Source organism: Nicotiana tabacum, chromosome 13 (genome assembly GCF_000715075.1).
Source record: "Nicotiana tabacum cultivar K326 chromosome 13, ASM71507v2, whole genome shotgun sequence".
In the NCBI taxonomy this organism is placed as follows: domain Eukaryota; kingdom Viridiplantae; phylum Streptophyta; class Magnoliopsida; order Solanales; family Solanaceae; genus Nicotiana; species Nicotiana tabacum.
This window is the reverse complement of record NC_134092.1, coordinates 87,721,768-87,733,804: the sequence shown is the minus strand read 5'-3', so window position 1 is coordinate 87,733,804 and position 12,037 is coordinate 87,721,768.

Below are 12,037 nucleotides of genomic sequence, written 5' to 3'. Positions count from 1 at the left end.
CAAGCTCCTGGGATTCCACCTACCCCAAATTGTCCGAATATAACTTCAATGTCAACGTAGTGGAACTAGTATCAGCGACGAAGAACATTAAGGAAGCACATGTCCCTAGGCTAATGAGATCTGACCCCAGTTAGAGGGATCCTAATCTATGGTGCGCATGCCATGGGACCAACGGCCACCGAACTGGGGACTGCCGATATCTACGCGAGGAGGTGGCAACATTGCTAAAAAATGGCCATCTCAGAGAATTCTTAAGCGACCGAGCTAAGAACAACTACGGCTGCAACTGGGATAATGCGGAACCCTCAAAAGCAGGAGAAGATCCTCCTCGTCTAAAGATCGACATGATTTTCGGGGGAAATGAGATTAATGGTATAACCTTTTCGGCAGCGAAAAAGATAAAGGTATCGGTGACCTATAGTAAGAGACTCCGGGAAGTCGCCGAAGACGATATCACCTTCACTGCGGAGGACGCAAATGGACTCTTACTACCGCATAATGATGCCCCGGTAATTTCTCTTAATATTTTAGATTTTAAAATTAAACGTGTTTTGGTGGACCTAGAGAGTTCAGCCAATATTATTCAATGGAGAGTGCTGGAATAAGCCAAGCTGACCGAAAGTATTATTCCGGCCACAAAACTCCTCTTCGGGTTCAATTTAGCGAGCGTGACAACCCGATGAGAGGTTCTGCTACCCACGAATGCTGAAGGGGTAATGAAGATGACCCTTTTTGAAGTAGTAGACGGGGATATGGGCTACAATATTATTCTTAGAAGACCATGGCTATACGAGATGAAGGTCGTGTCATCGACATACCATCAACTTTTGAAATTCCCAACTCTGAAGGGAATTAAACAAATAAGAAGAGATCTATCGGCGGCAAGGGAGATGAACACGATCTCAGTTTTCAGTAGAAAAGGGAAGGAGCATGCGGCATAGCAATTACAGGAACTGACGCTTGCTCCCTAGCCAAACGAAATCAACAGGGGGGAGGATTCGTTGGACTCCGATCATGTACCAAGATATTTCTGGGTACCGAAAGAAACAAACGCAACCAAGTCCACATCGGAAGAACTCGAGCAAGTCGCATTGTTTGAGAAATTATTGGAGAGGAAGTTCCACTTGGGGATAGGATTAAACCCTGAGCTCAGGTCAGGATTTAAATAATTTCTTAAATTTAATGTTGACTGCTTCTTCATCAGGAAAATACGTTTTTAATGGTTCGTATTCTCCTCCTACAAGATTTTCCACAAGATGATCTGCTAATGCTCGTCCCTTAACCGCCTTCTGAGTTACATAGACGATGTTGAATTCACTCAACAATATCTGCCATTTTGCCAGCTTCCCTGTAGGCATGGGTTTCTGGAAGATGTACTTCAGAGGATCCATCCTTGATATGAGATATGTGGTATAGGCATAGATGTAGTTGTTTCTGGGCTATCCAGGTCAAAGCACAGCAGGTGCATTCCAGCAAAGAATACCGTTAACGAACTTTGGCACATATTGCTATGATGTGATGCCTTTCGGGCTTAAGAACGCCAGAGCCACTTATCAGAGGCTCGTGAACAAAATATTTGAAAAACAAATAGGGAAAATAATGGAAGTTTACATAAATAATATACTGGTTAAGTCTTTGAATGCAGGTGATAATCTAAAGAGGAATGAAAGCTAGGAAAAGTCGGATACAAAGAAGTTAAGAGAGTTTTGAAAAACTATAAAGTGTAAAAGAAGAAGGATGAGGCGTATAAGTAAAGGAATATGCAGCTAAAATTGTGGCCATGATTACCTCGAGAACCAGCGAAAGTATTGCTAAATCGTAGAGTGACACGTGTTCGGGGCATTAAATATGGAGAGACATTCGTCTAATCAAGCGTCAGAAACTTTTCAGAGAAGATCAGCAAATTTCCCTCCAAGAAAGGTATCTTCACCAACTTCCCGATGACACAAGGATGTGCCACCGGAAAGTAGGGGGACTATCGTATTTTTAAAAAAATATTTTTTTTGAAATGTTATATTTTATATTATACATGCAACGCAGGTATGTATACTAGTACATAATTAATGGGCATAACTGATGCCCCTCGTTTACTTGTCCTTGTTGTAGTCCATCACTTGTCAATACCATAATGTGGAATTATTTGAGTCTCTTCATCATCTATTAACACCTCTAGCTTCTGCCTCCCTATTAACACCTTATTAATAATGGACAATGGTTTTTGTCCCTTATTTTCCTGTCTTTAATGTAGACTCCCAACTGTTAATACCATAGTATGGCATCGTTCCTGTCTCTACCGCACCTTTGCAGGACACATTATTAACACCTCTCATTTTTGCCACGATCTATGAACACCTTCTTTAATAATTGATAGTGACTATTGTCATTCGTTTCCTTGTCATTGTTGTAAAGGACTAATACTAGTAATAACTTGTTCCATAAAAGTCTGAAACTTGTTTGTCCTTTACCTTTTTAGTAGGATTGTTTAACATATTAGAAGAATTATTCCATAGTACTTGAAAATTTTAGTTGAATGTTGCACGCGATAGTTATCAAAAGGATTACTCCTTCAATGTCGATAACTTTGCATCTTAAAATTCCTCTTCCATTGTTGTTCTCCTTTACTTTCATTTTCCGACACAAAGCCTAATTTATTCGCTGCTTGTGAGTTGAGCGGTTTAAAAAAATTGAACCTCCATCATTTGGTTTCTTTGAAGATTCAAAGCCGAGATTTTTTAAAAAAAGTTAGATCTGAAGTTCGAATATATGAACTGCGTGCTTTTTGAGCTAAAGTTGAGCTCTTATGTACTATGGTTGATTAAAAACGTGAAGAATAGCACTATTAAAGGCAGTTTGAAGTTTCGATTTCAGAAATTGGTGTTTTCGCGTTGTTAGTTATTTGAATTGAATGTTGTTTCAATTAATTGGAAAAATCAAGAAGTGTTCAAAACTTAAATTTAAAGTGATCTATTGTAGATTTGATTAACTAGATTTGAATTAAATTTCAGAAAAAAGGCTCAAGGAAGAAGAAAAATCCGTGAAGCTCCACTGATAGGATTCATTTGTATAACAGTATATAATAGTGTATAAAAGGTGTATAAATAGATCTTATACACTATTATATACTTTTATACATGATTGATACATTATTTATATGTAAAGATCGATTTTCTTAGTTGATTTCTCTACCAAATCACTAACTTACAACAAATTTTTCCAATTTTTGTATTTTGGTTTTTGCTCTCTAAAACTTGGGGAAGAAAAAAATTTAGGTTTCTCTAGTTGCATTGTGCCTGATTTTGTGTTTTTTCTAGCTGCAATAGGAAGGTATAAGATCAATTTACGCTGGATTTTCTTAAGATATAGATCGATTTAAGATCTGCAGAATCAAAGAAAATAAAAATAACTACTCCTTTTTCAGATCTGAGCCTATTGGTTTTGGAACAAGAGTTTTGCAAGGTTGTATATGGATTATTCATTTGCAATGTATATATGTGGGCTGTACTTACGTAGAATTTTCTCTTATATTTATATTGGCTGATAATTTTATAGATATGCTTTGTGTTGGGAAGTCTTAAAACAATTTAATATGATGCTAATCATAATGTAATCACTTTAATAAACTAATCTCTGTTCGAACTATCTTGAAGGTGCAATGTATGATAGTAAAAGGATAATGAAAAGTGTCCTTTAATTTGATATGATTCGCAAAAGATAGTGCGATTTTGATTCTCATCTCTACCAAATAGAGTAGTAAGCTCTCACACACCCTCAACTTTCTCCCCGTGACAGTAATTAAGAGATGTGAAGGAAGCAAATGGAGAAGAGAGGGTGATCCGTAATATTCTTTCACCTTCACTTTTTGTCATTGGTGTTGAGTTTTTAACCAAATTGTTGAATAAGTTAGTTGAAGAAGGCTTTATTCCTTATACAACTGAGAGTAAGAGCTCTCTGCTTACTCATTTATATTATGCAGATGATAATATTTTTTTCTCTTCAGGCGATCCCGTTTTCTTGAAGATGATGATGACCAAATTGGATCTATACGAGTATGTCTCTAGTCAAAGGGTGAATAAGGGAAAATTAGGCTTATATGTATCTTCTAAATTTTCTGAAGACTATATCAGTAATGTGGCTAACATTACTAGTTTTGATCAGCTTCATTTTCCAATGCAATACTTGGGATGTCCTATTTATTTGGGAAGGAAGAGAGTGGTTCACTTCAATAACATGGTTGCCAAGTCTCCAATAGAATATAAGGATGGCGAAGAAAGATTCTATTCTTTGGTGGTAAAGTAGTTCTTATCAAGTCAGTCCTTCAGTATCTTCCTCTCCACTTATTAGCTGCCCTTTATCCTCTTAAAACTATTATAACCCAAATTGAGAGAATTATTGCTAATTTCTTCTGGGGGTAAGGATAACAACAAAAACAAGACTCACTGGAAATCTTGGAGGGACTTATATTTTCCTTCTCATGAGGGAGGGGCTGGATTTCGATCTCTATATGATTTTTGTAATATTTTCTCTACTAAGGTTGGTGGAATTTCAGAGCTAAAAAGAGTCTTCTCAAGGAATTTTTGGGAGAAAAATAAGGAAACATCATATTCAGAAGAATTGGTCTTATGGCCAATCCGACACATGGAAGAGATTGATGGATATTAAGGGTGAAACTGAGAAATTCCTCGTGTGGAGGATTGGAGGATTGGCAATGGTCTGATGTCCTTTTAGTGGGACAACTGGCCTGGTAAGGGTGCATTGTCCAATGTTATTCACTATCAAAACACATCTAGAAATATTTTCGTGACTAATTTCATTGTGGGAGGGACCTAGAATGTCACCAAACTTAGAGATATTCTCTCTGAGTATATTGTCACTGCTATTCAATTAATTGAGATCTATGATGGTAGAGAAGACTAACCGACTATTAATACTACATGTATTTTTTATGCAAATCTGCTTGGCAACATATGAGAAAACAAAGGGTTAGTTCCTTCACTCTAACATAATTTGGCATCGAAAAATGTTTTTTAAAAAATCTTTTTTCATGTTGAGATTGATCCAGAAAAGACTACCAGTTGATGAAGCTATTAAAAAAATTAATATAATAAGGCCAAATAGGTGTACGGCCCCTTAAACTTGGCTCCAGTTTCCATTTTGACACCTATTGAGGACGTAGTTTACCTATTGAACACTTCAACCTAAATCAATGTATGCCTATTAAACACAAAAACTGACATGGCAAGACGAGTTATATTTCACCCCCTCTTACGCGCGTGAATTTAATGGGTTTGAGATCATATATATATTTTTTTATTTAAATCAAAATTGAATTTTTTTTTCTAAAGACCACCCATAACCACCTTGATCCCCGACGAGTAACGAAAGCAGAAGAAGAACGACAATAAATTTTACTGCCGGAATTAATGGAGATCGCCGGAAAAGTCAGAACTCCGGCCAGGTCCAAAGAGACGACAAGCAACAATAATATGTTATCAAGGTTTTAACATTTACACACCAACCACGAAATCAGTAATAGACAGAACATGAACGAATCTCCGATACCACAACGATGGAAGACCAGAAATGGTGATAAATGTCGCCGATTTTAATGGCAGCCTCCGAAATATTAAATGTCCGGTTACTTCTTTCAGTTCTACTCTTTTATCAGTTAAAATAACAACGAAATAGAATAATAGAGATGAAGGAGGAAAGGAAATGAGCAATGGTCGGTGGTTGCTAGAATCGCCGGATTCTTTTTTGTTTCTTCCCTTTTTTTCTCAATTTGGATTTTTTCTTCTCCAGTTAGCTAAAAGAAGTGATTTTCAACCCAAAAAAGAAAGAAAAAAAGTAACATAAATTTCTCCCTTCCCCAGATCTGAAAATCCAAAAACGGTACCTGTGTTTTTTTCTTTTGGCAGATGAAAACGGTAGTCTTCTGGTTGTTGAAGAGCCAAGGAGATTGGGAAAGGCGGAGATGGGTTTCTATGGAAGGGGCTGGTGGGATTTCATGGAATGAAAAAAGAAAGGGGGTGGTTGGGAAGAAGGTGACAGTGGGAGGGGGGTGTTTAAAATAAATCTTTTTTTTGTTTTCAAAACTTCTTTTTGACTATTTGGACCCAAATGCCACGTGTCTCCCTCTTATTTGTCATTTTGCTAAGTCATTCATGTGTGAATTACACACACCTTATTGTTTTTACTAGTTATGAGTAAAGTGTTCAATAGATCACTTTATATAATATTAAAGTGTTCAATAGGAAAAATGCTAAGTTAAAGTATCAAAATAAAAATTGGAGCCAAGTTTAAGGGGCCGTACACCTATTTGGCCATATAATAATGGCTTCCATGTGTTCTTGTTGCTCTAACCATCATGATGAGACTATTTTGCACCTTTTTTTGTCAAAGCAAGATTGCTAAACATGTATGGTCTTTTTTCAAAGTCGTGGTATTGTGATTAGACTTGGTAACATTACGTAGACTCTTATGTCTTGGTGGTTAACTAAGGCTAAAAATGGTGTCCATGATGTGGTATTTCAGTGCCTTCCAATAATTATATGTTGAAAATTTGATAGAGTAAATGTGTTGCTAGATATGAGAATATTCATATGTCGGATAGAATAATTATACAAGAGGTTTGTAAGGTCATGAGAATGTTACTAAATAGCCAATTCCCTTTACCTCTAGCTTGGAATGACTTTGTTATGCAATTAAAAATACAATGAAATCAATTAACAATCAAATTGTAATATGGAAGAAGCCTGATATTGAATGGTTGAAGTTGAATATTGATGGTTGTTGTAAAGGCAATCCGGAAAACTCTAGAGAAGGGGATATCATCAGAGTTAACATGAGAATTTGTGTTCTGGCCAATGCTGAATATTATGGCCATATGAGTAATAACCTAGCCGAGGCAAAAGCCTTGTTACAGGGGTATGGACTTGTGCATTAGTAGAGGTTTTCACTATGTGGTTGTGGAATCTGACTCCCAGTTGATTATCGAAATGATTAACAACAAAATAAAATTACCTTAGTAGATCCAGTATATTATTGATCAGATTATCCAGTTCTATAGTACTGCTAACTTTGAGTTTGTCCATATTTACAGAGAAGTCAATATAGCTGCCGATCAACTCGAAATTACGGGAAATGCTTGAATATCAATTTACTTTTGATGGAAGTAGTTCTTTACCGGAAACAGTGAATTCAAAAGTGAGATTGGATAAAGAGGGCATCCCAAAACCAAGGAAGAACCATTTTGTTTTTAATGATGCTAACAATAGATAGTTTTGACCAATGTATAGTGGCGGTAACAGTATATATAGCATCCATTTGTTTAGCTTATTGCAATCAGAATGTAACGGAGTTAATCTCCCAAGTTTGAAAATCTTCTTACTTTCAAATGATCATTAGTGTGATTAATATCACTCTTCATTGTAGTTTGGAAGCTATGGTATATGTTCTCCTCCATCACAATCCACAAATGGTGGACTTTTGAAGAAAAAAGAACTGATATCAATAACTTTTTGTGTATTTAAATTTATGCATATCCAAACGTAGACAAATTACAGTTAGTCCTTTTCAATATGGAATTGAAGTTTCAAGTACCTCACTTCTTCATTTTATCATCATTAGATTTACACTGCATGTACTTAGTATCTAGGCACAATACATAGTTTACCCCAAAACTTGGAACCTAATCCGTGCGACACATCTATAGACCATGGGCAATCATTTACACGTTTCGATAAGTTTTGTAGAATGCCATGGAATTTTAAATAAGACTTGAATCTGAAGTGATTTACATATGAGACATCTAGTTATACCCCTACAACAAAGATATGATCTCAAATTAATTGTACAAAAATATACCATTTTGCAAAAGAATAAGGTGGAATATTTCAGAAAGGAACAATATATAGATTATCACATTTAAGCACCGAGAGTAATAAAACAAAAAAGAGAAATAAAAGTATGTGAAAAATCTCATAGAAGCAATTCTTTTGAGATTAGAGGTAACTATTAGAATGGCATTAGACATTATACAGGAATTGGCTTACTTTCTAAAAAGGCTAAAAAAAATTATTGGACTATTTTCTTACTGATGCAGATGCTATGCTATTGCAATAAAGTATTACTAAAAAGGGGATCGAACAGTATTCAGTTGTTGTATGAAAACATGATACAAAATGGAGCTCCACTGACCTACAATTCAGTTCCAACGGCAACAAACAGACACACACAGATATCTATAAAGAAAGCATGAACAACCACATCAAAATTCAATGAATCAAACTAAAACGAACATCGTAAAAAGCATAATATGAAAAGGCTCTATATTTCATAGATTTTAGTTGAATAAAACTGAAAAAGAAGAGCGAGGCACATGTTACAGAAAGGAAATGGGATGTTTATAGAGAACGTCATGTGACCTGCGTTTAACTCGCTTTGAACAATCGCTACGGAAAAAGAGGAAATAGAAAAAAAGAGATATAAGATGTATCAAAGCAGCAATGTGAGAACAGAGGAATGTAGTTTCAAAAAAACCAAAAGATATCCGAACAAATCTAATAGCAAAACAAAAAGAACAATTACCAAAAATACTAAGGACGAAAAACATAGAGAGAAAATCATATATAGCCATCCGCTGAAAACTTATAACAATTGGTAGTCATAAAATTATACCATACATCTTATAGCCCAAAACTAATTATAACGGCTAGAAACTGAAATCATAAAACTCAGCGCTTCAAATAGAAACTAGTGAGCCATATCATTGACCCAACACCTTGTAGAAAAAAAAAAAAATCCACCAGCGATGTTCTTCCTAACGAACATCACATGATAATCCCAAATAATTTAAACTTTCCAGAATCACCAAAGGACGCGAACCACAAATATCATCGATGATTAAAGTTGAAAAAAATAAAAAATATTCCCACATAATCAAAACGCTTGAATTTGAAACTTATCTTTTATGAAATTTTTATTGAAAATATCTATAGAAAAAGAGAGGATAAAACTACATAAGCACATGCCACAAAAAAAGAAGAAAACATAGAAAAGTAAGAATAAGAAGAAGAAAAAAAATAAAACACAATATATATACAGTTTTAATACATTATACAAACACACTATACACCATGATATAAAAATATAATCGGGATACAATCACACTATACGCTATACACCATGATATAATTATCGTGTATATACAACTTTATATACGTGTATATACACTACCAAATCAAGAATAAAATAAATATATATAACTTTTATACAAAATTATAATATAATCATCGTGTATATATAATTTTTATGCATTGTATAACTATGTATTAAAAATATTTATACAAAATTACAGATATAAATACCGTCCAACCACCACTATTAAACTCAAACCCACCACTATTAAACTCAAACCCACCACTAATACCCACTTAAAAATATCTTTACTCACAAAGAAGAAGAAGAAGAAGAAGAAGTGTACGAAAACAAAATATACACAACTTGATCATAGAATCTCACATTCTCACAAAAATTAGCATGCCCCCCAGCATACACCAACAACATGCAGATCTTGACCAGAAAATCTCACCCATTCTACTTTCACTCCCAAAATCATTTACGTAATATTAACCGAAAAATTTATTTAAGACTTAAATTGAAATTTCAGTGATTTTTTCTAGGCACTTAGACAAAAATCCCAAAAAATACTCACACAAAGAATGGGGAGAGATTAAATAATAGCTAAATGGACAAATATAACCAAAATAAATGGGAAAAAGATTAGATGAGAAGTAGTGATGGACAAATATTGTCTTAGTCTAGACAAGTGGCTATGTAAAACCACGTGTTATGCTAGGAAAAGATAAGAGATAAATTATAAAAAGTATTAATTAAAAAATAAAAGGGTGAGAAAAATAATGTTAGAGTAAAATGAATTGAAAATGGTAAAATACATAGAAAGTGTAAAATGTTGAGTGCAAAGACGTCGAAAAGAGAAAATGAGTGGTATTGGGAAGGCAAAAATATTTAGGAAAGACAAAAAAAACTGTACCAATTTGCTTTTGTCTTAGTTTATCCGATGGACTATAGTTTGATATTAAATTCTCCACTTGATTTATATATAATAGACTGTCACCATACAAAATATATACAAAATAAACTCTCACTATACAAAAATTATACAAAATAGACTGTCACTATACAATTTATATACAATAGACTGTTACTATACAAAATAGACTATCATTATACAAAAAATATACTAAATAGACTTTCACTATACAAAATTTATACAAAATAAACTGTCACTGTACAAAATATATATAAAATAGACTGTCACTATATAAAAAATATACAAAATAGATATTTCGGGCTATTAGATGTAATATGTTTGGGCCGGAGGGATATTTCGTATCAATGAGAAAAAATATGGGCTATTAAATTTTTGAGAAGTTATAGATGGTCATTTTCTCAAAAACATATCGAAGAGATACCTTTAATAGTCTAATTTAGAGAATTTGAGAAGCGAATTTGAGAAGTGGCACCAGATTTTGTTAAAAACCTTATAATATAGGGATGTTTATCCAGAGAAACTAAATAATTTGAATACACCAAATAACAAAATGGAAAAAATAGATATAAAAAAAACTGGAATTTTGCAGCATGGACAACTATTAAATCCAAACAACAACAACAATAACATATCAAGTGTAATCCCACAAGCGAGGTCTAGAAAGAGTACTATGTATGAAGATCTTATCCCTACTTTGTGAAGGTAGAAATATTGTTTCTGATAGACTCTCGACTCAAGAAAATCATAATCACAATAATTTTTTTTAAAAAAATACAGTAGGGAGAAGCCATAAAAAAAGAAACAACGATAACAACAAGATAATAAATAACTGAAGCAAAAGAGATAATAAATAGTAATATAAATCTAAGAATAAGAAAATATGATAATAATACTAATACTAATGGTATGAAAAAGAAATAGTGTCGACTACCTAGTAACCTATTACCCTAATCCTCGACTTTCAACCCCTCCTATCAAGGGTCATATCGTCGCTAAGCTGAAGATATGCTATGTCCCGTCTAATCACCTCTCCCCAATACTTCTTTGGCCTATCTCTACCTCTTTTTAGATCCAACATTGCTAATATCTCGTGCCTGCTCACTGGGGCATCTGTGCATCTCCTCTCCACATTCATTTCAACCTCGCTTTCAGCATCATGTCCACTATGGAGGCGCCTCCCACCTTGTCCAAAATATATTCATTCCTAATTATATCTCTCCTAATATGTGTAACGACTCGTTCGGTCATTTTAAGAATTAGCATTCCGTTCGGTGGCTTAAGGTCTCGAGTAGATTCGTATTGTGTATTATGACTTGCGTGTGTGGCCGGATTCAGTTTTCGGATGATTCGAGATCGATTTGGAAGAATGATTCTTATTTTAGAAGCTTAAGTGACAAGAGTTGACAGGAGCTTGACGTTTGTGTAGACAACTCCAGAATAAAGTTTTGATCATTCCAATAGCTTCGTATGGTGATTTTGGACTTAGGCGTATGCCCAGAATTGAATTTGGAGGTCCATAAGTTGATTTGATACATTTTGGCAAAAGTTAAAAAATATTGAAGGTTTGGAAGGTTGAGAGGTTTGACAGAGAGTTGACTTTGTGGATATCAGGTTCGGATTGCAATTCCGGGAGTTGGAATAGCTGCGTTGTATCATTTGGGACTTGCATGCAAAATTTGATGCCATTCCGGGTTTGATATGATTCGGTGCGAGTTGTAGAATTTGAAAGTTCATAAGTTCATTAAGTTCGATTTGAGGTGCGATTCGTAGTTTTGAAGTTGTTTGTTGTGATTTGAGGCCTCGAGTAGGTATGCGTTTTGTTATGGGACTTGTTGGTATGTTCGGACGGGGTCCCAAGGGCCTCAGGTGAGTTTTAGACTATTTTTAGGCCATTTTTAGTTGTTGGTTTTTGGCTACAGGAGTGTAAATCGCGATCGTAGACTTTGGGTCACGTTCACAAAGAGA